Below are 25,110 nucleotides of genomic sequence, written 5' to 3'. Positions count from 1 at the left end.
TCTGGAGGCCTGGTGTTCTTACCCCAGCCTGGGAATCAGTACGCTGCTTGCTAAAGCACCGAGTGTGTGGGCGCACAAGCAGCAGCACCTGTGAACAATTGATGGTTATTTTATTTATTTATTTATTTATTTGATTTATGGTTATGTGGGGGGAAGACAAACAGGATCCCTCAGCCCTCTCAGACCCCGGTATTATGGTCATGTGAACGACCTTGAGGTCTATTCTAGCCATTTTTAAAAAAAATGTCATTGTTATCCGAAAATGTTCTATTTGTTCCAAGTCCAAGTAGCCCTACAAATGCTGAAAAATGAATGGAACTAGTCCAGTCCACGTATTGCTCATTATTACAGCAGGGCTGGGGGAAGGAGAAGGTAAGAGGTTTTCTCTAATACAAGCAGAAATGGAAGCAGAATCTTCATATTGATTTCTTCATGATAACCTTTACACAGAAAAAGGTTCTGTTGATACACATAAGGCAATCAGCAGTGCTGAGTGAATCACTCATAGCAAAGTGGAACAAATCACTAGGATGATTTGTTCCACAAGCTTCACAAAGTTGGTGGTTGCCAAACAGCCACCTAACTTGTGAATGTGAACATGTGGGCTGCAGAATTATACACACTGAACTTAGTGGGACTTTCTATCAAGTAAATCTTCATAAGATTCTTCCTTTGCCCCAATTAAATGGGACTCTTTTCTGTCTGGACTTAGAGGAGCACCAAGGCCACATTATTATTATTTATTTTTTGTTAATTTTTTTAATTGTTAAATTTATATACCGCCTTTCATTAAAAACGATCTCAAGGCGGGAATTATTATTTATTACATTTATAAACTGCCCTATCCAGAGGGCAGTGTACAAAAACTTTTAAAAAGACATAAAACACACAATTCAAACACAATGCAAAAAACAATATTAAAATGATTCAAAAATGATTAAAACCATTTAAAACCAATTAAAATACTTTTTAAAAACAACATCAGCACTGGTATCATTTATCAACAGCTTGCCAGGGCAGAGACAATGTCAGAATTGACTATATCATTTGATATTCTTTTGGTCTAAGGAAGGCTCTCTCTCCAGCTCAAAAGCTGTTCTCACTGAGGGGAAATCGTGATGATTATACAGTACAAATGTATATGCTATTCTTGAGTTCATAAATAAATATTTTTTTATTTCTCTATGTACATCGCTTTGGGAACTTTTGTTGAAAAGCAGTATATAAAATTCATCATAGTAGTAGCAGAGTTTCATAGATGGGGGAAACAGACAGGGACCTGTTCTCAATGAGCTTACAGTCTAAATTTGACACTGGGGAAGACAACAGAGAAAGGAGAAGAGAGGGTAAAGGAAGGAGAGAAAAGGGTAGCAAAGGATGAAGTTGAGCAACAGTAATTATGCATAGTAGGGCTTGGTTACAACTGGGAATGAGGATTAAGGGGTCACACTTGGGGATAAGATTAAGGAGTTAAACCAGTACATTCTGTAAATATGCTGTTTAACTAATCCTTAGTAATTACTCTGATATTTCCCTCAGTAGCACCTAGTAAAACATGGCCACCTTAGAGCCTAGATACAATAGGTTTGCCAGATTCCACATGGAAGCACTAAATAGCTGTATTTAATAGAAAGATGAATGACCATAATTGTTATAGTAGTACTGCAGCACTGTAGTGCTGCAATGGTGAGGGAGAAGAGAAGCTACATTTGACAAACCTCTTCCTTCTATTCTATGGGAATATGGGCCACAGAAGATAACTGAGGTGGGAGGGTGAGACTGTAAGTTGCAAAATCTCTGCTGTATAAATAAGTCATGCTCAGAAACAAGTCAATAGGCTGGATGAGTCATTGTTGTGGCCCTTTGTGATCATAATTACCTTTTGGTCCTGAAATGCAATGAAGAGTGTAACAGAAGGGAAAAACCCACTACTCATCTATATATTTAATTCTCTTAGCCGACATGCGTGCCCAGGATTTGGCAGCGGAACTCTCGCGAGACTTCCTGGCACTGGGTGAGAGTTTAGGTCAAAAAAAAAAAAGACGGAGGATGGTGGCAGCAGGCCGCAAAACGGCCTGAGGAAGCGAAGCAGCCTCGACTGGCCGCTGGGAGGCAGTGGCGGGATGACCTGGCCTGGCCTAGCCAGGCCAGGCCATTCCAGCTAAGGGGGAGGAGGAGGCTGGCCTGGCTGTTCAGGGGCAGGAGGCGGAGGGAGGCTGCATCAGGACAGCAGGCCAAGCCATCCTGGGTAAGGGCGAGGTGGAGGTGGCAAAGCCTGGCCTGGCTGCCCGGGGGTGGGAGGTGGCAGTGGCAGGATGGCCAGCAAGATGAGAAAGTGGCAGGGAAGCAGCAGAGAGACTGGAAAGGGGGTGAGTGGGAAAGAGAGAGTGGGGCAGAAGGGAGGGGGAGGGAGAGTGGGAGAGGAGAGAGGGGGAACAGCCGGCCCCAAATAGCGCACAGATGCTCTCTGCGGGTCGGCTAGTATGAGTTATTTGATAACAGGTATAGCCCAGGTGTTTATGGCTTGTATGGTGTTCCCGCCATTGAGTTTGGACTTGAGGATTTTTCTAACTCTCCCGATGTATTCACTTCCAATTTTTCTTTTAACTTCAGTGTGTGCGATGTTATCAGCCTGGAGAATGCCCAAGTATTTGTAAGGTTCTTTCTCTTCCAGGTTCTTGATCTTGCTTCCATTGGGCAGTTCTATTCCTTCTGTTTTTGTTATTTTCCCTCTGTCCATTATTAATGCAGCACACTTGTCTAGTCCAAACTCCATTGCTATATCGCTACTGAATATACGGAATAGTGTTTAGCAGTGATTCGATTTCTGACTGGGACTTTTCATACAACTTCAGATCGTCCATGTACAGCAGATAGTTGATTTTACTTGATGTTTTAGATGTTTGGTACTATTATTATCATCATCATCATCATCATCATCAACATTAGTAGTAGTAGTAACTGGCACACAATTAGTTTAATAATTGGCAAGGTGAGCGGGTAATAAATTGGTTTGATGTGATATTACTTGAAAGTTATGTGCATTACATGCAGACAAGGTAGTTGCCTGGAAAGGTGCCTGCCCCTTTTCCTAATGAACAGAGAAATCAAAGAGCCTCTCCAGTGGACTCCGTAATCTTGGTGTCGTATCATGTGTCATTGTTCAGTGCAGAGCATCACAAAAGCCTGAATGTCTCAAAATGAAAGGCAAGGCAAGATCAAAGCATCCCCTTCTATTCAAGAACTGGTTTAGAAGCCTCTCCCCGTTGCTAAATGGGAAGAGAGATGTCTCTTTCTAATATTCTACACAATAAGCGCCCACGTTTTAATTTGGAAAAGATTAAAATGAGACTTGCAGATGGCCAGTCCAGAAACACTAGTTTCCATATGAGACTGAAAGCAGATTAAGATTGCACCGTGCATGTGTTGTGCAGCAGTGTGTCTCACATCAGGGAGGGCAGCTCTTAGCAAAGGCACATCATTACAAGAGCACTCCCCAATTGTGCACCTTAGTGCATGACTGGAAGGGCAGGAAGTTATGTCCCCCCACTGCAATTAGGGTCAAGGCAGGTCAGGCTCCAGACAGGCAGGATCCAGGACCTGGAAGAGTGGGCTGTCAGTCCCAACAGATGCATGGTTCAAAACAGGAAAGGTCAGGTTCCAGAGCAGCAAATAAGAATCAGAGGGGCCAGAAGCAGAGTCAAAGTCAGGCAGGTCTGAAGATCCAAAAGAGCGGGAGCTTAGGCAGTCTCTTCACACAAGAGACAAGCTGCTTGGACTAAGCTGCAAGGTCTGAAGCTAGGTCTGTGGGGTCCCATTGTCAGTGACTAGGTCCAGCAGAGAGAAGAGAGTGGAGCTATTCACATGACCATTCAGGAGGGTGGGCGGGCTGGGGGGAAGGCTGCAAAACCTTACCTCTCCCCCCCCACCTGCCAGACGATCTTTCTAACATTGCTGGGAACACAGATCTCACTCTCAGATGAGCAGCGCTGCACAAGGGTAACCTGCTCCAGGTATCCCACAATGCACCACATGCCAGCATGGTACATTGGGGGATTCCTCCATCAGACGGGGGCTCTAGGCACCCGTCCCTGTGTCCCCCCGGGCTGCATGCAGCCTGAGGAGACACATGATCCAAGCTGGGTTAAGGGAGCACTCACTCCCTTAACCTCGGCTAAGAACCAGGCTTAAAAGTCAGGCAAGGCTAGTTAGCCCTAGGCTGCTCGTGAGAACAGCCTCAGCCAGCAAGGCTGCATTAGCATCTTGGATCGGAGCCCAGGCCAGAGTACAAAGTTGGGAGAGCAGGTAAAACTAAGAACAGAGAGAACAGGGCAAGGACTAGGGTCAATGGTTGCAGCAAGGGCGAGGATCAGTCCCGAAGAACTGCTATACTGGCCTCAATGGGGAGCCTCTTGCCACCCTGCTGGCACCCCAATAATCTGGCCTCTGAGGTAATCACCTCACCCTGCCTCATCAAAAGGCTGCCCCTGGGTGTGATTGTGCACCAAAGTTACATCGCGGAGACAAACAATCCATCCCCTTGCTGCATGCTGGTGCATTACAGAAGGATTCAGACAGTGCTAAACCAACATTCACATTTTGGATCACACAGCCATCTGGCTGTATACTGTGGGAAAGGCCCACTCACCTTGGCTATCAGCCCATGGAAAGCTTCTCTTCAGAAAAAAAATCTCAGCACCACAACTCCATCATAATCACATGTGCTGTGCTCTGTATTGTCTGTGCCGACCCTGTAGTGTTTATTCAGGATCAGAGAACGCTCCCAGTCAATACTAAGCATAAGAGGAACGGTGTTCTGTGTGAAGATCCTCTAAACCATCTATCTATCTATCTCTCCCACCAACCTTTCTCCTGAAGGCATCCAATTTAATATGTGGCAAAAACTAGAAACACTAGATGATGATGGGTATGTTTCTTTACTTGATTGCAGCACATTATGAAACATTCAGTCAACTGTAGTTATTTTTCAAAAAAGCATGTCTGAGAAGAGAAATGAATCACAATTTAGGTGTTTAAAATGTCCTCATTGCAATTCTGCCAGAAAGGTTGGTGGTGTCCATTTATCAATGCCCCATATTCACTTCTCAAAAAATTAGGTCTTCACAGGGTTGCTTGTTTTTTAAGGAAAATCCAGCACTGCACAACGTTATGAGTGTGTGATTCATGTGTGTAGCATGTGCTGCTACAACACACATCTATGATTTTCCTTGTGCACCTGTGTGCTACAACATACTTTGTTGCCTAGAGTCACATTCAATATAGTTTATAGTTTCAAGGCTTCAGGTTTTAGAGTTTTTATTTGTATTTTTAAATTGTGTTAATGTTTGAATAGATTGTGAACCACTCAGGGACTTTTTTTTTTTTTTTTTTTGGTATGGGGTGGTATAGAAATGTACTAAATAAATAAATATAGATGCCTACACAGAGTGGGAGGAAATCCTCCGAACTGGGAATCTGATGGCACTGTTGCAGAAGAGTGTTATATTCATTGGTGAAGACTCTGTGGAGAGTAGCAGTGGAGTCTGAGGGATGTGGCAGGAGGGAAGAAAATGAGCATGCCTGTTCAGGGTCTGGGTCCTGAACAGACCTGTTCAGGACTGCTCACTTTACTTTTCTCTTCGGAAGGGTTCAGATGTTAGGCAGAACCTCTGTTAACACCAAGCTGCCCACAACGTCCCTCAGTTTCAAGAGTGTACCCTTCCCCTTCCCATCCCCATACAAGTGTCTGCTTTTTTTCTGGTTAGGAAAAGCCCAGATTGGCTATGATGTCTGAAGGCACCAATCTCAGTTTATTCTGGCCTACTTGCTTCAGAGAACCTGAGATCTGAAACTCACTTCACTCCTCAAGTTCAGATCTCAGTTTCTCTGAAGCAAGTAGGTTTGAATAAGAGAACTGGTGGATTCAGATATTTCGACCAAACTCATCTTTTCCTAACCTGGAATGGAAGTAGACATTCATGTGGGGATGGGAGTGCACATTCCTGAGGCTTAGGGGGATTGCCTGGAGCTTGGCGTTAACAGAGGTTAAGCACACAGCAGCATCTGAAGCCACCCATTGTTATCAGCCACTTTTTACACCTTCTCTAACATGTACTCATACAAATACTACTTTTGTATGATTTGAATTTTTGAACTGCATAAGTGTTATTTTGAAACTGTACTTTAAAAAAAACAAAAAACCCTGCACATTTTGTGGTCTGGTTGCATATTGAAAAAAGCCCTGGTTCTTCATCCCATTCTTTGAGGTTTTCTAGAAGAGAGGGTTTTTTGCGGGATGATCGGAGGCCTGGTGCATTTTATCCAGATCAGAGGCGTAACTATAGGAGGGGCAGGGGGGGCACGTGCCTCGGGCGCCATCTTTTCTGGTCACGTGGGGGGCGCCGCCATGACCAATTAAAAAAATTTTTTTTAAATTTTTTGTTAATACAAATGTTTCCTGCTCAGTGCAGCAGCGCTGCAGCAGTCAAGGGAGCGCGTCGGTGCCCCCTTCCCCACGAGCGGTCCCTTCCGCGCCGCCTGCGCCCCCCCATTGCTTTGCTGGCGCCTGGCAGCCAGTCAGTGGCCTGGCTTGGCGGCGGCGGCAGGTGCTTGTGAGGAAAAACCTAAGTATAATGTAGTATGTTGGGGGGGCGGTGGGGGGGCGCCATTTCAGTGCTTGCCCCAGGCGCCGTTTTCCCTAGTTACGCCTCTGATCCAGATTGACTGTGGGCTGTGCACACACATCAGTTTCTTTGCTTGTCTTTTGTGCAGTTTTCTTGTCTCCACTGTTAGCATTCTGCAATCAAAACTGCTCTTTGCAGTGCCTCCTTATCTTACTACCACTACTACTACGACGACAGATATTTATATTCCACTCTTACGCCAAAGTTCTCAAAGAGGTTTACATAGAAAAATAAATACCTCCTTACCTCTTCACCTCACCCCCACCCATCAGTGTACCACCCCCACTGTCTTCCCTGCCCACTCCTACCATCCACTCTTACTACCTGGGGCAAGCAGCACATAACACACTAGGTTATTCAGCTGGTTTTATTCTCATCCACTTTGAACAGAGGCATAGCAAGCTGGGCAGCAGGCCGTTTCTCTCTTCCCCCCATGCAGCCAACATGGAATTTCTTCCCCCAGCACCACCGCCTTTTCTCTGTCATGTCCCTCCCACGCCATGCTTCTCCCCATCATCGCAGGGCACACTTGCATGCTGACCACACTCCTTTCGCCTGAGTTGTCCTGGCTGGCTGGGAAGAAACATGCTGAGGTTCCCTTGCTCAGTCTCTCCAAGGCAAACAATGTGCTTCCTGCTGGCGGGATGCTTCCTTTTGATCTAAGCATCCTGCCAGCACAAAGCAAGCACTTCACAGGTTGAAGAGGGTAAGGGAACTGCCAGCATTCTTTCCTGTCCCAGCAGAAGATGTGGGGCTGCAGGGAGAAAAATGGCCAGCATACGAGAGTGTGAGTAATGTGCAAAGGAGAATAAAAGGGGTGGGCAGGGGTGAAGAAAACTCCTCCCCTCCTCCCCAAACCCACCCCTTGCCACCCACAGAAGGTAATGGCCAGTCCAAACCTACGCCTCCTGCAGAAAACGATTGACAGTGTCAACATGCTGCAATCTAACACGCACAAGCACTCCTCCCGCATTCAACGCAGCAAAAGGTGGTGGGGGGAAGGGAAGTATTCTAACTTAATTCACATGGATTTGAGGGCTATTCGTGGTAGAAAAGTGTGGAGTGTCTGCTGTTTATATGGGTAGCAACATTCCCCGTAGAAGTCAACATTGAAGCAGGTACAATTTACTGACTAGAAAGGCTCTTTGTTTGTCCCACCCCCAGATTTCATGGTGTACCATTAATAAGAAAAAGGGAGATGAATGTCTCCTGGCCCACAGCCTCTGAGGGGCCCCCAAGGCCAGTCCTTGCCCTCTCTCCAGTCCCATAGCCAGGAGTGTGAGCGGCAGTCCCTGCAAACAGGTTCCCTGTGACTCCTGATTTCCCTTTTGTCAGTTGGAGCAGAGGAGAGCGGCAGCAGCTGCAGCAGCAGCAGAGAGGCTTCTTGAGCTCCTCCCTCGCTCAGAAACTGAGTGCAGATAGGACAGAACTGGGACTGGGAGCTAGCAAGTTGTTCAAGTGGAAAGGAAAGTCAAACAACTCTTATCTGTGCGTTTTTTGTGTGTGATTTGCTTTTTTCCTGCTTCCCACATTTAGGGAGAGGGAGAGGGAGAGAGATTGTTTGTGCCTGAGCTATTTAACTTTCAAAAAATGATTTTAAATTATTGGATTCTTCCTCTAAGTCCTGATGTCCTAAGTCCTAAGTCCATGTGAAGTGATCTTCTTCCAACTTGCAATGAGTTGTTTTCCTCTTTGTGGAAAGGAAAGAGAGGGTGGTGGCAGGGGGTTTATTGATTGGTTCTTTGATGGTGCCATGGGCTCCCAGAATGGCTCACCATACTTGAGGGTGGGGAAGAGTGGAGCTAGCCTAGCATCCTTCCTGTTTGTTTGCCAATTTTAAACTGGGTTGCCTGGATATCCCTTCACCTGCCTTTTCCAAATAAAAAATATTGGTGTTTTTTTTTTTAATCCCACCATGCTATAGTCCTGACAAAAATTGTTAAACTTTGAACAGAAGCTTCCTTTGGAAACCATAGAAGGGAGGAGAGCTGGTCTTGTGGTAGCAGGCATGAATTGCCCTCTTGTATTTCACAAAGCTGATACTGTTGTATTATTTGGGTCCAGTGTTCTAATTTTTTTCATCTGTGTGTGGAATGAGTTGTCTTCTGGGTGGCAGTATCAAGGCAGTGTGTGCACACATGAATTCAGAGTGGGACCTTCCTGATTCAGGCTGAGATCTAAAATTAACTGAGCGGACATCAAAAGACTTGTGAGCGCAGGCATGTGCTCACGCTTTAAAGGGAACACTGTTTGGGTCTGCTGTTGTTTACACCTTGTAACTGTGTCTCCTGTCCTCTGTTAATCTGCTACACTATATTACACGTGTCCTTAATGTTCTTCTGCAGCAGAGATGTGGGGACAGGAGAAGGAGAAGGAGAGGAAGGCAGCGAGGGGCCCATCTTAAAATCTCATCTCCAGGCCCACTCCAACCTTGGTATGCCACTGCCAACTTTATATGCAAGAAGGGCACAGAAGACCAAGCTAAGAACACAGACAGGAGGATCCATTAACTTTTACATAACAGGAGACAGAAAGTGACACTTCCCTGCCCTCTGAATGAACAGACACCAAACACAGATATACTCAGGCAGGTAAATTTAGGACCTATTCACACAGCCATCTGTGTGTAGGATGTATGTTGGCCATTGTTGACTCTTGATTACCAAGGTACCACACCTGTGCTGGTAAACTCAGAGGCAAACTAGAGGGGACATGGGAATTTAGTGACTGTGCAGCTGTGCAGGGGGAGGGGATTTGGATCAAAGCCATGATGGAGAAGGAACGTCCAACTTTTCCCATCTACAGTGCAATCCTGATCCAAATTATCTCCTGAAAGCTGCTGTCTAAGAGGAAAACATTTCTCCACAGCCAACAGCAGGTTGAGGATATGTGATTTTAATCAACACAGAGGCAAAGGATTTTAACAAAAACCTTCTCCCCTGTATTGAAGCTCTGATCCAAATTACACCCCCTGCCTGTGATTGCTTTTTTGAAAAAGAAAGAGACATCAGAAATTCTTAGAACAGAACGCCCACGTCATATATAGTTTGGCCATTTAGCAAAATGCCTGGCATTATCAGGGTTAGGGTGCATGTGTGTGTGTGTGCGGGGGGAGGATCTGTATATTACAAAGGCAGAATATTTGGGGTATGTATTTTCTGTATACTACAATACATGTTATGGGGGGAACACAATGAGTCTGTGCAAAGAGCATGTTTCACACACCCTATCCCTGTGAGTGTGTAAATTGTGTTCTTTGGCACTGTCCACTGTCAAGACTGGTGGTGTGGTCCAGGCAGCCCGCTCCCACCCATTATCTGAGCACTGCTTTAAAGCATGTTACAAATACAAATAAACATCCACAAGTAGCTTAATTTTAAGTATCCAAACATAGTCTACTGTCAAAAGGCTGAGGACTGCCAAGGTGACTGCACTGTGCCTGCTTGAAGTGAAGGCAATAGCCTGCTTAGAGGTGCTCTGTGTTCCATGGCTATAAATAACTCTTTATAACTTGGCTCACATTTGAAACAGGAATTAGGGATGTGCATGGATGTTTGGGCAGGGCGGGCAGCATGAGTAAAGCAGGTCCTTACTTGCTCCTCTGCCACCCTGCTGCTTTTCTAGGCGTAGCGCTGCACCACCCAGGAGTCTGCAAGTGGCGGGATGGCAGAGGAACAAGGTAAGGGCTCATGCTTAAATGTACTGCTCCCCGCCCCACTGCAACAATTCAGCAGGCCATGCCGAATCAATTCGTGCACATCCTTAACAGGAATAGGTAAAATGCTTTAAGTGGCACCTCTGCCTAAGAAAACTGGTTGTATACATTGACCTTTCCTTTAAGGGAAACTAAGTCCTTGACTTCTTTAGCCCCTGCACTATTTTGGAAAGTATGCACGGAGTGCTGGGAAGACTCGCCCTTCCCAGCGCTTTCTTTATAGAGCTCTCAAGGAAGCTCAGTCTCTCTTAAAGGACCCTTCCAGAGCATTCCCAGATGGGGCTTTTAGCTTGCTTCTCCACCAGAATGGAGGGCGTGCATTCACAAATCAGCTGGATTTGTGCTGAAGTCCATATAAAATATTGGGGAGCACGTCACACATAAATTTGGCCTCGCCTGATTTATGACCAGGGTAAAAAAAATTCACTTTTGCATTGGTTGGGCGGGGGGGGGGGCAAATTCAAACTCACAGGAAAGCCTCACAGTAAAGCCTGCTGTCTGGGAAAGCTCCCAGAACTGAGGTCCACACAGTGGGAAATGGCTCCCACATTGAAGGGGTGTTTTTTTTGTTGTTTGTTTGTTTGCCAAACTGAACCTTGAAAGAAAGTGAAGATCACTGATCAAGAAACTGAAAGAAGCCAGAAGGAAAAACCCAAGGATGGAGTCTAACTCTAGCCCATAATAGAAGGTTCCTATATTTAACTCCTTACATATAATGGTCATGTTACTATGGGCCTGGACCGGTATTTTCTGGCTGGTAAGTCTTCTGTTCTATCTTTTAAAAAACTTACTCATCCACCATGCTAGGAAATGGATAGCTGGATTTGCATACATGAGAATAAATCAACATGTCTTTGGTCTAGACAATGAATGGCTAATGCTGCTGAAATAAAAATTCATGCAAATTCAAAATGTAGTGAACTTTCCCCACACAAAGTTCCCTTTGACCTACTTAAGTCAGTTCCTACAGCGCTTACATGAGTTCTTCTAATTCTTATTCCAGAAACAACAGGGCACTTTCCAGACTAGCTGCTCATTAGCAGCAAAATGCCTCCATTTGGGCAAGTTGCATTTGGGCCATAACAGCAGGGGGAGCAGTCTCGCAGCAACTAACAACCCGAAAAGATAGAAACTTGTTCATGCCGGATATACAACGTCCTTGCTCTATAATGCAGCAAATAAATTCGCAACAAGGCATTTGAAATGTGAACAGCACCCTGCTGTCCACATAGGTACTGCGGTATCACAACACAGGAAGTGTGGAGGCACACTTCCGAGATTCGTCCTGACCCTGTTGTAGGGTCTAGTCTGGAAAGTGCCCTGGTTAGGTTTTCTAAGGAAAGGGAAGTATTGGTTTGGAGCTTATATCAACAGCAGCAGCACAGGTATTATTACCCCCCAAATATAGCTAGGCTGGCACTAAAGGACAAATCTGACCGGGGATAAAATTCTTCCCAGTGTGGTCCCACATGATTGTAGTATATTTACAGAAACACATAGGAGGGGACAAATCTTTTGGGTCTTTCCTCCAGATGATTACCCATCCAGGAGGGAGGGCAATGGGCAGACCCCCATGTGATTAGTCCTGCTCATGTGGTTCTGGTATTCACACATAATATAATTGTGTGGGGAAACACCATGGAGAATCAATTCCCATGCTGCTTGGGTGCACATGAAGTGGACCTGTCTGTGTACTGACAGATTCTGATAGGGATTCTGAATATCAGATTCACTTCGTTGTCACCATCTCCTGCCTCTAGTTGAGCACTCTCTGTTTGTCCCAAACTACATGGAAAGGAGAACTATAAATCTGGCTCGTTCCCGCACTAACTTGTGGCAGATTAATTTTCTTCTCACCCTGTATTTGCTACAATGATATGTAGCTCAGCTGTGTTTTGTCTATGTTAGCCAGATTCAGTAAATTAGATCTCACCATTCAGCCAGACATTGCCACCGCATCTTGTAATTAAACTGGAAATTAAATTTCAGGGTCATCTCCCAGGTGGCAGAGTTGTCTATGACCTAGAAGCTGTCTCTTCAATAACAGTATGAAAAGATCAAGCCGTGACCACTGCAAAAGGCCTTCCTAGCTGTAAAAGACAGAGAACCTAAATGTTGTGGGAGACCCTCTGCAAGATAGCAGAAACTAAAAACTGAAATGGGGGAAGAATAGATTCAAGGGAGGAGTGGAAATGGTCTATAAGGACAGGAGGAATAGAAGTCTTGGAATGTTGATAGTTTTTACAATGGAGGGAAGTAAAAAGTGAGGTCCTCCAGGGAACTATACTGGGACCAGTGCTCTTTAACTTGTTCATAAATGATGTAGAAGTTGGAGTAAGCAACCAAGTGGCCAAATTTGCAGATGACACTAAACCAAACAGATTGTGAGGAACTCCAAAAGGATATCTCCAAACTGAGTGACTGGGCAACAACATCACTTATTTATCGTTAACGTTTTGTAAACCACTCTGAGATTGTGTTAATGAAAGGAGGTATAAAAATTTAATATAAGAGTTTAAAACAGTTACACAAAATATTAAATTGCAATATGAAAATATGACTTCAATTAAAAGTTTAAAAACATACACAGCAGGACCATAAAATACAGAGCAGCTGCAACAAAAACAACACTCCTATAAGAGCCTGTGTAAAAAGCCATGGATGGGCCTGGGAGCCCTGGTGAGTGGGCAGGTGGCAAGAGTGGTGTGGCAAGGCAGCCTGGGTGAGTGGGGTACACACACATGAGCATGCACATGCTACTGTGTGGCTATGAGCACACCACCAGGCGGGCACCACTGTGAATGGGGGAGTTTGCCCATGTTCAGTCCATGAACACACAGGCCCATTCTCCCCTCTCTATGCCACTGCTGAAGACAATACAAGAACAATCTGAAAAAACAGTTTTTATGTGGACTCACACAATCCAGCCTACAGAGGCCTTCTTCTCCTCTGGATTCTCTGCAAAATCTGGCCCAGATTATCCTCATACACTACCCAGTTGCAACTACAACAAAAACATGAACTGGACTTCTAAACATGACAGAAACAAAAGAGGGTTTTGTTTTGTTTTACAAACTATATTTACTGTCAATAACTTCTTACTGTTCATTTTTTGTTTTCTTCATTCATTTTTTGTGTTATCTTTCTTTCTCTCCTTGCATTCTAATTTGTACAGTTGCACAAGTGTGTGCATAATGAATATGCAAAAATCTAGACTCATGATGTAAATTTTGCTGGACTCTTTTAAGGAGTTGGAAAGCTTCCAAAAATGTTGGATGTTGCAGTTCATTACTTGCTTACTCATGATTTTGGATTAGGTGAACCAGAACTAAAATAACCTGGAGCAAGTTCACCAGTAACATGTAGAATAGATATATACAGTCTGGACTTGCTAACTGCATAGTGGAGCATATAGAAGGCTAAGTTTAGTAGTACTGATGTGTTTAGAAAACCAAAGCAACTCCATTTTACTTAGAAACCCCATTTCTAACCCCAGCCCAGCTCAGGGACATAATTTACATCACTGCCTTTACTGTGGCAAAATTGTATCTACGAAACGCGTCAACATAGTCAAGGTGCTCACTGTTTCTCGCTGACACAGTTAAGAAAACAGGATCTAACCAAATAAGGAGTAATCACCAGATGAACAATGAATCATTCGCATGCGTACTAGATACTTGGACCACCATACTGTGTCTAGGGTGTCAGCACTATTTAGATTGTTTGTATAAATGTAAGGTGCACCTGTAACCAAACTGTAATCGGTTTGATAGCATGAGCCTGTTGATTACCTATTGCTGTCTGCAGAGCAATAAAGCCTCAATTAATAATTCCCAATCCTTGTGTCTGACTAATTGGTTAAGCGGACCCAGGAACGAGCCCCAACCACATCAGTATCATGTTCCAAGGTCATTTCCACACATGCGGTTTAAACTGCTTTTGCTTAAACCAGCTTTGACTATTTTTCTTTGGCAATATGTGTTGGCCCACAAATTCAGGAGGCAGGCTGCTCTCTGCTCCATGGGAGGGGGCAGATGCCCCACTTTGCTTGTTTCCTCCTCTTCCTGGTTGCATCTGTCTGGCTCAGGCAGGCAATGGACTGACATAACCAGGAGGAGGAAGAGGGAAAAGCCTGCTCCTGCCTTGGTTGCCGACTCCTCCTCTTGGTCACATCCATGTAAGTAAAGTGTGCCGTCAAGCCGATTTTGACTCCTGGCGCCCACAGAGCCCTGTGGTTTTCTTTGGTAGGATACAGGAGAGGTTTGCCATTGCCTCCTCCCGTGCAATAATTTCCATACACCACGTGAGCTGGTGCCTGGGAACGGTGTAGTCCTTAAATGGATCCCTATTTAAACCCTACATTGGCCAGAATATACCTTTGATTTCTCTTCTGCATTCTATCCCCGCTACCAACAGTATCCAGAGAAGGCACAAACAGCGTGAGAGAGACTTTGATGTTTTTACTGCTACATAAGAAACGCCCCAATTGCAATCCTAAGTACACTTATCAGAAAGTAAGACTTACTTCCAGATACACTTGGTTAGGCTAGCATGCTGACAAAAATATGCTTTACCTGTTGCCTGTTTGCCTATCATGCCCCTGTTAAAAGTGTAAAATAAAGTCTGGAAGCAGTCTCAGGCTGGGCTTTACTGCAGCAGGAGGTACCTAAAGTAAAGCCATTTCGAGCACTGCTAAGTGCTACTTTTTAGAGACACATATAATGTGCAGTAACTGTGAAATGTCAGGAGCAAAGCTGAATAATGCCATTTATTTATTTACTTATTTAAAATATTTATAACCCACCCCTCCAGTACAATACTGCTTGGGGCAGTTCACAACAGTAAAATGAATATGAATTCGACAAATATTCATATACCGCTTTTCAACAAAAGTTCCTAAAATGGTTTACACAGATATAAACAAACAAATAAAATGGTTCCCTATCCCCAAGGGGCTTACAATCTAAAAAAGAAACATAAGTTAGACACCAGCAACAGCCACTGGAAGGATGCTGTGCTGGGGATAGATAGGGCCAGTTGCTCTCCCCCTGATAAAGAAAGAGAATCATCACTTTTAGGTGCCTCTTTGCTCAGCTAGTAGGGGAAATTTAAAACAACATATAAAACACAGCACAGAATAAAATCAATTAGAACAAACCCAATTGAAAATAAAAACTAGTAAAGATAAAATGAAATAAAAACTCCAATTTATAATTAAAAGATTTTAAAAGTCTCTCTAAACCAGGGCTGCTCAACTTTGGCCCTCCTTCAGATGTTGGCCTACAACTCCTATAATCCCAGGCTATTGGCCACTGTGGCTGGGGATTATGGGAGTTGTAGTCCAAGAATAGCTGGGGAGGCCAAAGTTGAGCAGGCCTGCTCTAAACAGATGGGTTTTGAGATTGTTTGTAACAATGGGCTGTATGAATGGCGCCTTCTGTCACGTCCTGACATCACTGTAAATGGTTCCCTCATATTAACTCCCCGCCAGCCTAAGTGTAGCCAAGCTGCATCCCCCTGCCATTTGGAAAAGCTCCTGCTTAACTTTTTAAAGCACTTTAAGAACTGGGGTGTGTGAACCCATGCAAGGCTCTTCGAACTCTTTTAATTTTTTTCTAGCTGTCCTGAATATAGTCTAACAATTGCGGGGTTCCTTTTCAGCTTTGGCTTCCATTTTGCAGACCTAGCTGTATAACCCATTCAACTTTTGCTTACGCCCATGCAGGATCTATCTCTTTCAAGCACTCTAGAGGAGTCTTTAGGGAACACTTTCTAAAATCTATGGTCTACTGTGGTTCACTCAATTCACAGCCTTACGTACATCTTGTACCCTTGACAAGAAGTAAATAAACCCAGCACATGATAAATCTGTTCAGGTGATTTAATAAGAGTTTGCTCTTGGATGGTGCTTTCTGTTCACAAAATTCAGCCTGCTTTGCAACCATCTCACATTTCCCCTGTATGAGGCAGACGTGCTACTAGCCATCATAAGACAAAAAGCCAGCGAATTCTGTGACGCAGACTCATATCCACAGTGGACTAGTCAAAAGCACCTTGTTCAAGGCAGATTAGAGATCAGGCACACAGGGATGATTTTCTTGCCATATGGATCCCTCTGCTAAGTAGAGGTGGTTTTTGACTGGAGGCTACACCATGTTTCGATACAGCATGTTTTCACAAAGAGAGGCAACACATATTCGCAGGCAACAGGGTAAGCAAACAGAATAAACATTGTTTTTTCACAAGCTTTCCTCTTGTGTCCTAAAGTATTATATAGTGCTTCAAGTCTTACGTAGTGTTAACCAAACTCTTTCCGACAAGGAGAAATTCTTATCAAAAATATTTTCTCGATGAAGTTATCATGACCTCAATATTTGCTGCAAACCGCCCAAAGATGTGAGTTTGGGCTGGTGTACAAATACAGTATCACATTATTCTGGTAGTATTTGGCGATATACAAAACGTTTTACAGTTCTCATTTTCTCCTCACAAGAAACCTATGAGGAAGACTTTTAAAATAAATTTATTGGGGTTCTTCTCCCCTACTGCCATTTGGCATCAAAGGAATTCTTGAGGCAGCTTGAACATTATATAAACAACAATAAAATCAACATAGAACTGTGAATAGATAAAAGAGCATGTGCTCCAATAGTACCTCTTTTCTGATTCCTGTTCCTGGAACATCCCATTCCCTATTTTGCTATTTGGAGATATGTTGATGATGCTCTTATTAATGTTGTTAATGCACACATGCACTAAAACACACACACACACACACACACACACACACACACACCATACCGTCCACTTACATAGTGCTCTATGAATAATGAGAAGACCACCAGTCCCTGTCCCAAGGAGTTTACAATCTAGAAAATGGCACACAAGAGACAACAGAGGAAGGAGAGGAAGATGGAGGCAGGGTGAAACAGGGGAAGGACCATTCACTCCCAACATTCATGAAGTTGTGTTCCTTTCTCTCTCCTGCCACTGAGGGCCCTTCAAAAAGCAGGGACCCCAGTCATGTGGAGAGAGAAGTCTCTGTTCCCAATGGGACTGAATGAATGGAGGGTGAGAACAGCGACAGCAGGTATGATACCCCTTCTCTTCGTATGTACTATAATGACCTGAATCCAAGACTAGGGTTTTTTCCAAGGTCTTTGGTGTCAGAAATCAGGGGGTCATCTTAGATTCAGAGTCCTCTTCCTTTTGAGTATGTATAGGTATAACCTCTATTTAACTTATATTTTTAAGGGGCTTGTCTTAATTTCAGAGTTGACTTGTATTTGGGTAAGTATGGGTATGCTCAGATCGTAACTGTATGAAAGGGCTAGTAGCTTGCACTAGCTCTGTTCAGGTGTTACAGAAAGTGAAGACACTGTACTTGTGTACAAAGTCCCTGAGGGAACGCTGGGAAGCCCTGACCTGGCACTGACATGGGCTGAAACTCCTGCTCTCCACATAGCAGTTGTCTGAAGAGACAAGTGCTGTACATGAGGAGAGAACCTCCCTGGGACGTGGAATGTGATGTCCATCCCTTCAGACCAGGGGTGCACAGTTCAAATGCCCCGGTGGGCCAAAGCCAACTGTCACTTGGCGTGTGAGAGCTGAGGTCAATTTTAAAATAAAAAAATAAAAATAAAGCATGCCTTAATTTAATTAAGATAACTAATTAATTTAGATAAAATCAGGAGCGTAACAAGGCTGGAGTGGGCCCAGAGACAAAATTTTAAAATGGGCCCCTCGCTCACACACACACACACACACACACACACACACACACACACACTTCACAATATATAGTCATGTGACTTGCCTCGGGGGGGGGGGCCCTCGAGGCATGGGGGCCCCCAGGCAGCCACCTCCCCTTGCCTAATAGTAGTTACGCCCCTGGATAAAATACATTTTTTAAAAAATATATTTTTAATTTACATGTTTAATAGCTAGGGAAGGGTGGGCCTGTGTTCTCCCCACTCCCTGGCAGCATTGGTGACCCTGCTGCCCCTCAGCCACCATCCTCCTGGCAGTCTCCCTGGGCAGTGGGATTGCCTGGGGCTACATACTGGGCTCTCCCAGACCCTCTCGCCACGCTCACTCCACTGCCTCATCACTCCCGCCCGCCTGCCTGGCAGGACCTTGCTCAGGCAGGGAGTGAATGGGCCAGCCAACTGCTGCCGCTGCTGCTGCTGGCAAAAGGGAGGAAAGGCCAAATGGCAGCTTCCTCCTTCCACCCGGTCCGCTTCAATGGAACTGGCTACCAATGAAGGACGTTCATGCATGTCCTTCATTGGTAGGAAGTTCCAGTGAAGCGGGCCAGGTGGAAGGAGGAACCTGCCATTTGGCCTTTCCTTCCTTCTGCCAGTGTTGGCAAAAGGATGGCCCACTTGTTCCCCTGCTGGGTAAGCAGGATGGGGAGACACCTCTTTGGAGGCGGCATCCGAAGCACCTTTGCCACAGTAGCAGCAGGATTGGCTCACTCACTCCCCGGCTGAGCAAGCTCCTGCTGGGCAGGCAGGCAGGATGGGGAGTTTTTCTTGGCCTCAGCGAGATGGTGTGGTGGGGAGGTGGTGACAGTAGCAAGAAAGGCAGCAGGCCAGCCAAAATGTGCTCATAGGCAGGATCCAGCCCGTGGGCCATTTGCTGTGCAGGCCTGCTTCAGACAAACACTGTATGTGTGGAGAGCAGAGAATGGAGTTTCAGGGCTACTGTTTTCCTTCTGCCCACTACCTAAATCGTAAATGTTCCTGAAGGGGTTGGTGTAGCACAGCGGCACCTTAAGAACAGTTAGATCCATCTGGAGGTTAAACATCCCAGTAAACATCCTTATTTTAAAATAAAATAAAATACAGAAGGCATTATGGTCTGTTTACCAACATAAACACACTAATGCAAAGCAAATGTATATTGCATAGAACAGGTCATGGAGAACCTTCAGCAACAGAATGGTGTGTAAGGAGAATGGAGCCTCAGGCCATGGTCCTTTGTGTGAAAATGAGTCAGATACTCCAGTGCCTGTATTTTCATCTGCCATGTACTGAGCCATGTGAAACTGATAACCTCATCTGACAGTCAGTCATATTAGAAGATCAGAGTGACATTTCTACAGCAATAAACTAAGGCAATGCTCTTCACTATTTTTCAAGCATTTGGCAAAGAGCATTGGTGTGAGAGCCATTTCCCATCGCGTTGACCTCCATGCACAGGGGCAACTCTTGATCAGCTAGTTTGGGGAAACCAAGAGGTGACAAAGAACATTACGGGAGTGAAGATTTTGCTATACATTCGATATTTAGAGGGATCATTAATGCTGTTAGTTTATTTACCTTATTAATTAACCTTGCTTGACATATTCAGAAAATGGACCAGATTCCTCTTAGAAAATACTGAGGCTGTTCTCATGCGCAGCAAAGAGCAGGCTAAGGCAGCCAAGCCTGGTCTTGTCTGCAGGGGCGTAACAAGGCTGGAGTGGGCCCAGAGACAAAATTTTAAAATGGGCCCCTCGCTGATACACACACACACTTCACAATATATAGTCATGTGACTTGCCTCTGGGGGCCCCCTCGAGGCGTGGGGCCCCCCAGGCAGCCGCCTCCCCTTGCCTAATAGTAGTTATGCCCCTGCTTGTCTGTGCATGAGAACTGCTGGGAGATGTGGCTCCTGGTGGCAGAAAAATCACTTAGGGAGAGGGTGCCCTTAACTCAGGCTACGTGCTTGTGTGTTGGCGCTGCACAGCGCCGACACAGGAGCAGGCTCCTGGCCAGCACCAGGGGGTTCCCCGGGGTTCCCCACAATGCTGGGAGTTGACTGTGGGAGTTCTGGAGGCCAGGACAATGCGTCCCAACCCTCGCGCTGCTGGGGGAAACAGCCGACTGCCTGGGTTCCCAGCCCCAAAAGCCAGATTATCTGTGGGGAAGGCATGCTTCTGCTGCCCTCCCCACCAAGCCCTTCTCACTGATTGTGAGAAAGGGCTCACTGTCTTTTTGGATTAGGCCAAACCTTCTAGCCTGCTTTCCAGGCTAGTTTTCTCTTCCTCTCCAAAAGACCATGTGGCAGGAAAGACTGGGGTGGGAAGAGAGGTCAGTACCAGGCTAGCTGAAATGTGCAGGAGAGATCACCCTGCTACACCCCTGGCATACATGGTCTCACTCAGTCCAGTTCATGGACAGGAAGGAAGTTAAGGGTTTGGCCTGGCACCTGGGAGGCTGGAGGAATCCCCTGTCCAACTGGCTGTACTGGCTTCTGCTGCTTGCTCTGGGGCAGAGGAGTGAATAAGGCTTTTTAAAAGCAAGAATGGAGGCCTTAAAAATAATAAATTCAAGGTATAGGACCTAAATATACTATGACTTTGCTGTAAAGTTCCAGTCTGGTGCATGGGGGAATGGGAAATACTTTTTTGGGGGGAGCACCCGCTGCCCCTTGGAGCCATTCATGTCCATGCAGTGCTGCACTTTTCCCAGTGTCAAGAGAGGGGCCTTTAAAAGAAACACAGCCCTGTGTCAAGCTCCAGTGCCATCTTGGAAGGCATATGGAGAAAGCACTGGGAAGGACTACATTTCCCAGTAGTGTTGGAGCTTAAAAGGGCTCTGTTTTCCTTAAAGGAGCCCCACCACCTCTGGGCAAAGTACAGCACTGCATGACGGGAACAGTTGCCTCTGTGTGGTGCCTGTGTGGAGTTTTGTGCCTGTGTAGAGCTTTGGACGAAGCTTTGCTGCACTTAAGGTTGATAGGAGCAGGTACTGGCTCCTGGGCTTTGCAAGGAAGAACACTGAACTAAGGCATCTTAATGCCTTCTGAAATAAAAACATTTTAGCCAGAGACTGCTTGGTGGGCCTCTTTCTGAAATGAGGGTGCTGAGGCTGTCACCAAAAAGAGACATCTTCTTATGCCTGATTGAGTCATGGCACCTCAAGTGGAACCTTAGCTGGTGACCTCAGCACATGGAAGTGGGGTTTATATGGGAGGAAGCATTTCCTTAAATTAAGGTTAGGTGGCGAGAGTAATTTGCCATGCCAAAAGCCAATGAGTATACTTTATGGGCGACTGGAGGTTTCAGTTTTTCACACGTCACCCACCATACCACACTAGCCTCTATGGCAACTGGCAATCACAGACTTCATGGATACAAGATTCCTTCTAATGTCCTAGAGCTCCTCAATCCAAATTGTTCCAGCCATTTACAGAATGAAACTAAAGCAGAATGTTTCGCTTGAAGCGTGCCCAGCCTCTCAGCTTTTTAAATATAAATAATGTGTTCAGACATTCAACAGTTATGAATATGACGACCGAACGGCAACAGGGCTGTCACCCCTCATACATGATATGCGGGCCGGGGAATGGAATATTGCACTGTTGATCCTGGATTGGAACTTGTGGGAGTGTTGTGTAAAATATGCAATGCTATCAGGGAAGGGGATGCTTTGTTGATTGTCAGGAAGTCTATTTCAGCACTGCTATTCTTGTTCAGTTCAGCTTTTTAAAAATCCTCTTTGCATGCCTTCCTCTGCCCTTCTCAAGTATCTACATTTTATTTCACACCTGCAAAGGAGAAAACAAACATTCCCTCATATCCATTAAACATGGCAGGGGTGTAGCTATAATTGAACGGATGGATTCAAAGAACCAAGGCTCCCCAGCTCCTGAGGATGCCCACAGCTCCACCCCCCCCATTTGCTTCATTATCTCCCTCACTCCAAGGGGCCGCCAGAGAGAGGGGTGAACACAGGCCCCCTCTCCCCTAGCTACGCCTCTGAAGCATGGCATAGTGGTGCTCTAATGAAGGTCAGGTCTTTTGGTCACCATCAGCATATGGCCTCTGTGGCTTTGCCTACTTACTCTAGTTTAGTTTATTTACTTCTGACTACTTACTCTAATCAGAACAATAGGACTCTGAAACAATGCTAAGAGTTTTTCAAGGCTGTATAAAAATAACCCAGAAAAAAACACATATATTAATGTACCAACTAATCAGTTACGAGGATATGCTCTGGAAATTAGCCAAAGGCATTAAAGAGAAGGATAGATGACAGAGAAAGCGAGACTGGTCATTTTGCTCCTCTTTCTGATCCCAAGGCTCTCAGAATCCTCTTCCAGAAAATAATCTCACAGCCATCTCTCATGAGGCATTAGGATAGCAGAGTGAGTCTCAAGCCCTTAGTGTCCTAACAATGGCTCTGTTTTCCTCTGGGGACTCACAAGTTGATCTTATCATCTTCTTACCTGGTCTCTCCTGTATCCCTTTGAGCTGCACACCATTCCACTGCTGGCATCAGGCGCCCAGGCCACAAGGATCCTCCTGCAATCTGCTGATTCTCAAACTCCCATCTGAGAATATATGACAGAGCACGTCCCCCCGCTAGGTTTCTTCTATCCGCTCTACCTAGCGCTATGCGAGAAGGAACAGCGCCACCTACAGAAAAAACAAAGCTGTAGTTGCTTCCTCTATGATTTGTCACCAGGTTTGAGCTTTGTATAATTAACACAAGGAAATGATCAGTTGGGGGTTTTGATCCTATGCTAAGAAGCCCATGTGTTTCAATGGTCCTTATTATTTACCATTGAGCTGCAGCTATTTCATAATTAAGAGCACCCAAATCCATTGTGAGATTGAGAATAGTATCCTTGTGAACATTCTTAAGGCTCAGAAGAGGTTAAAAAGCAGGAAGGAGAATGAACGCTCATGGCCCGTTTCCAAAGGGCAAAAGTAGATGTGATGAGGAGATCTGTGTCCAGGATTTCCTGTGGGTTTTGAAAAGTTAATAGCAGCTACTACCCGGGGTGGATTGACCAGATGAAGACCACCAGCATCAGCCCATCACAACTTGCTGTCTCAAGTGGAGCACCAAATGCCACCCCTCCACCCTCCATTAAAATATTACCCTCAATTCAAGGCCTGGTCCATGCCCCCTCCCCCAAAGTCTGAGGTGGCACAGTGAACTGCCCCCTCCCCCCACAATGTGCGGAACACACTGTACACAGATCTGCCTGCCCCCAACCCATCTTTCCACCCTCTCATCTCACTTGTGGCATGCAGAGCAGCAATCATCCTCCAGTCTCATGAATGCCTGTCCCACCCGCCCCAGCTTCCCTTTGCTGCTGGCAGCTGCTCTTTCTCCTCCCTGCAGAAGGAGGTGGATGGAGCAGAAGGAAGTGAGTAGAGTAATGTGCTGCCACCACCAGATAGGGTAGGGGCTAGTGTCCAGTGAGGCAACAGCAGTGGGGCACAGGGGGATTACCCTTTCCTCCCCACTCCGCTGCACAATTTTCTCAATGAAAATAATCCTTCCAAAATGCGTGATGAAATACCTAGTTTGAGCTTGACAGACCCTGGTTCAGAAATCAATACCGCTCATTTCCACACTAAAATACTACAGCCAGAGAAGAGCCGATGTGCAACAGTGCTTGAGCAGGGTCTCAGGCAGGGATCCTTGAAGTGAGAATAAACAGATTTAAAGTATGTAGGAGCATCACAGGAACCAATGGGGCATTCTTAAGCCAACAGTTCTAGAAAATCCTAATACCAGCTCTGAAATTTCTAGAAACTCTCAGGAGTCAAGCATTAGGGTTGCCAATATTGTTTTAACTCGTTCCTGTGTTTTCACCAGCAGAAGAAGCTAGGCGTGCAGAAAAATAGATAGTGAAGCTTTTCTTGGCATGAGATAAAGTGATGGGAAAGGTTTGCCTGTGGAGGGTCAAATGAGAGGACAGGAGATTCACTTCTTTAAACCCAGGTCTACCCCAATCTTGTGTCAAGTGCAGCCCTGGATTAACCATAAGGCAAAACAAGCATGTGCTTAGGGCATCAAGGGAAGGGGGGCACCACAAAGCTTCCCCTCAAGCTATCATGCCCTTCACTCTTTCACTGAACATAAGAACAGCCCTGCTGGATCAGGCCCAAGGCCCATCTAGTCCAGCATCCTGTTTCGCACAGTGGCCCACCAGATGTCACTGAGAGTCTGCAGGCAGGAGTTGAGGGCATGCCCTCTCTCCTGCTGTTACTCCTCTGCAACTGGTATTCAGAGGCATCTTGCCTCTGATGCTGGAGGTGGCCTATAGTCCTCCAACTAGTAGCCATTGATACACCTCTCCTCCATGAAGTTATCCAAACCCCTCTTAAAGCCAACCAGGTTGTTGGCTGTCACCACATCTTGTGGCAGAGAATTCCACAAGTTGATTTTGCATTGTGTGAAAAAGTACTTCCATTTGTTGGTCCTAGATTTTCCTGGTTCTAGGGAGGGAGGAGAAGAAGATGTGAGAGGGAGAAGAATTTCTCTCTATCCACTTTCTCCACACCATGCATGATTTTATAGACCTCTATCATGTCTCCCCGCAGTCAACTTTTTCCTAAACTAAAAAGCCCCAGGTGTTGTAGTCTTGCCTCATAAGAAAGGTCCTCTAGGCCCCTGATCATCTTGGTTGCCCTCGTCTGCACCTTTTCCAGTTCTACAATGTCCTTTTTTAGATGTGGTGACCAGATGCAGTATAAGGGCATTATAATATTAGCCGTTTTATTTTCAGTCCCCTTCCTAATGATCCGTAGCATGGAATTGGCCGTTTTCACAGCTGCCGTACATTGAGTCGACACTTTCAACGAGCTGTCCACCACGACCCCAAGATCCCTCTCCTGGTCGGTTACCGACAGCTCAGATCCCATCAGCATATACTTGAAGTTGGGGGTTTTCGTCTCAATGTGCATCACTTTACACTTGCTAACAT

At 45.4% G+C, this 25,110-nt stretch overlaps 1 long non-coding RNA gene across 1 annotated transcript in view; it reads right to left on the bottom strand.

Moving 5' to 3' along the window:
• LOC128343620 (uncharacterized) overlaps positions 1-22,774 on the bottom strand; it is a 51,578-nt gene extending 28,804 nt beyond the window's left edge. The window contains exon 1 of the long non-coding RNA XR_008315617.1: positions 22,615-22,774. This is a non-coding gene — a long non-coding RNA (uncharacterized LOC128343620). The remainder of the gene's footprint in view (positions 1-22,614) is intronic.
• Between the last annotated feature and the right edge of the window lie 2,336 nt (positions 22,775-25,110).

The sequence above is a fragment of the Hemicordylus capensis genome, chromosome 2, assembly GCF_027244095.1.
Source record: "Hemicordylus capensis ecotype Gifberg chromosome 2, rHemCap1.1.pri, whole genome shotgun sequence".
NCBI classification, from domain to species: Eukaryota; Metazoa; Chordata; class Lepidosauria; order Squamata; family Cordylidae; genus Hemicordylus; species Hemicordylus capensis.
The sequence above is the reverse complement of the archived record's forward strand: the minus strand, read 5'-3'. Positions and strand labels throughout refer to the sequence as shown.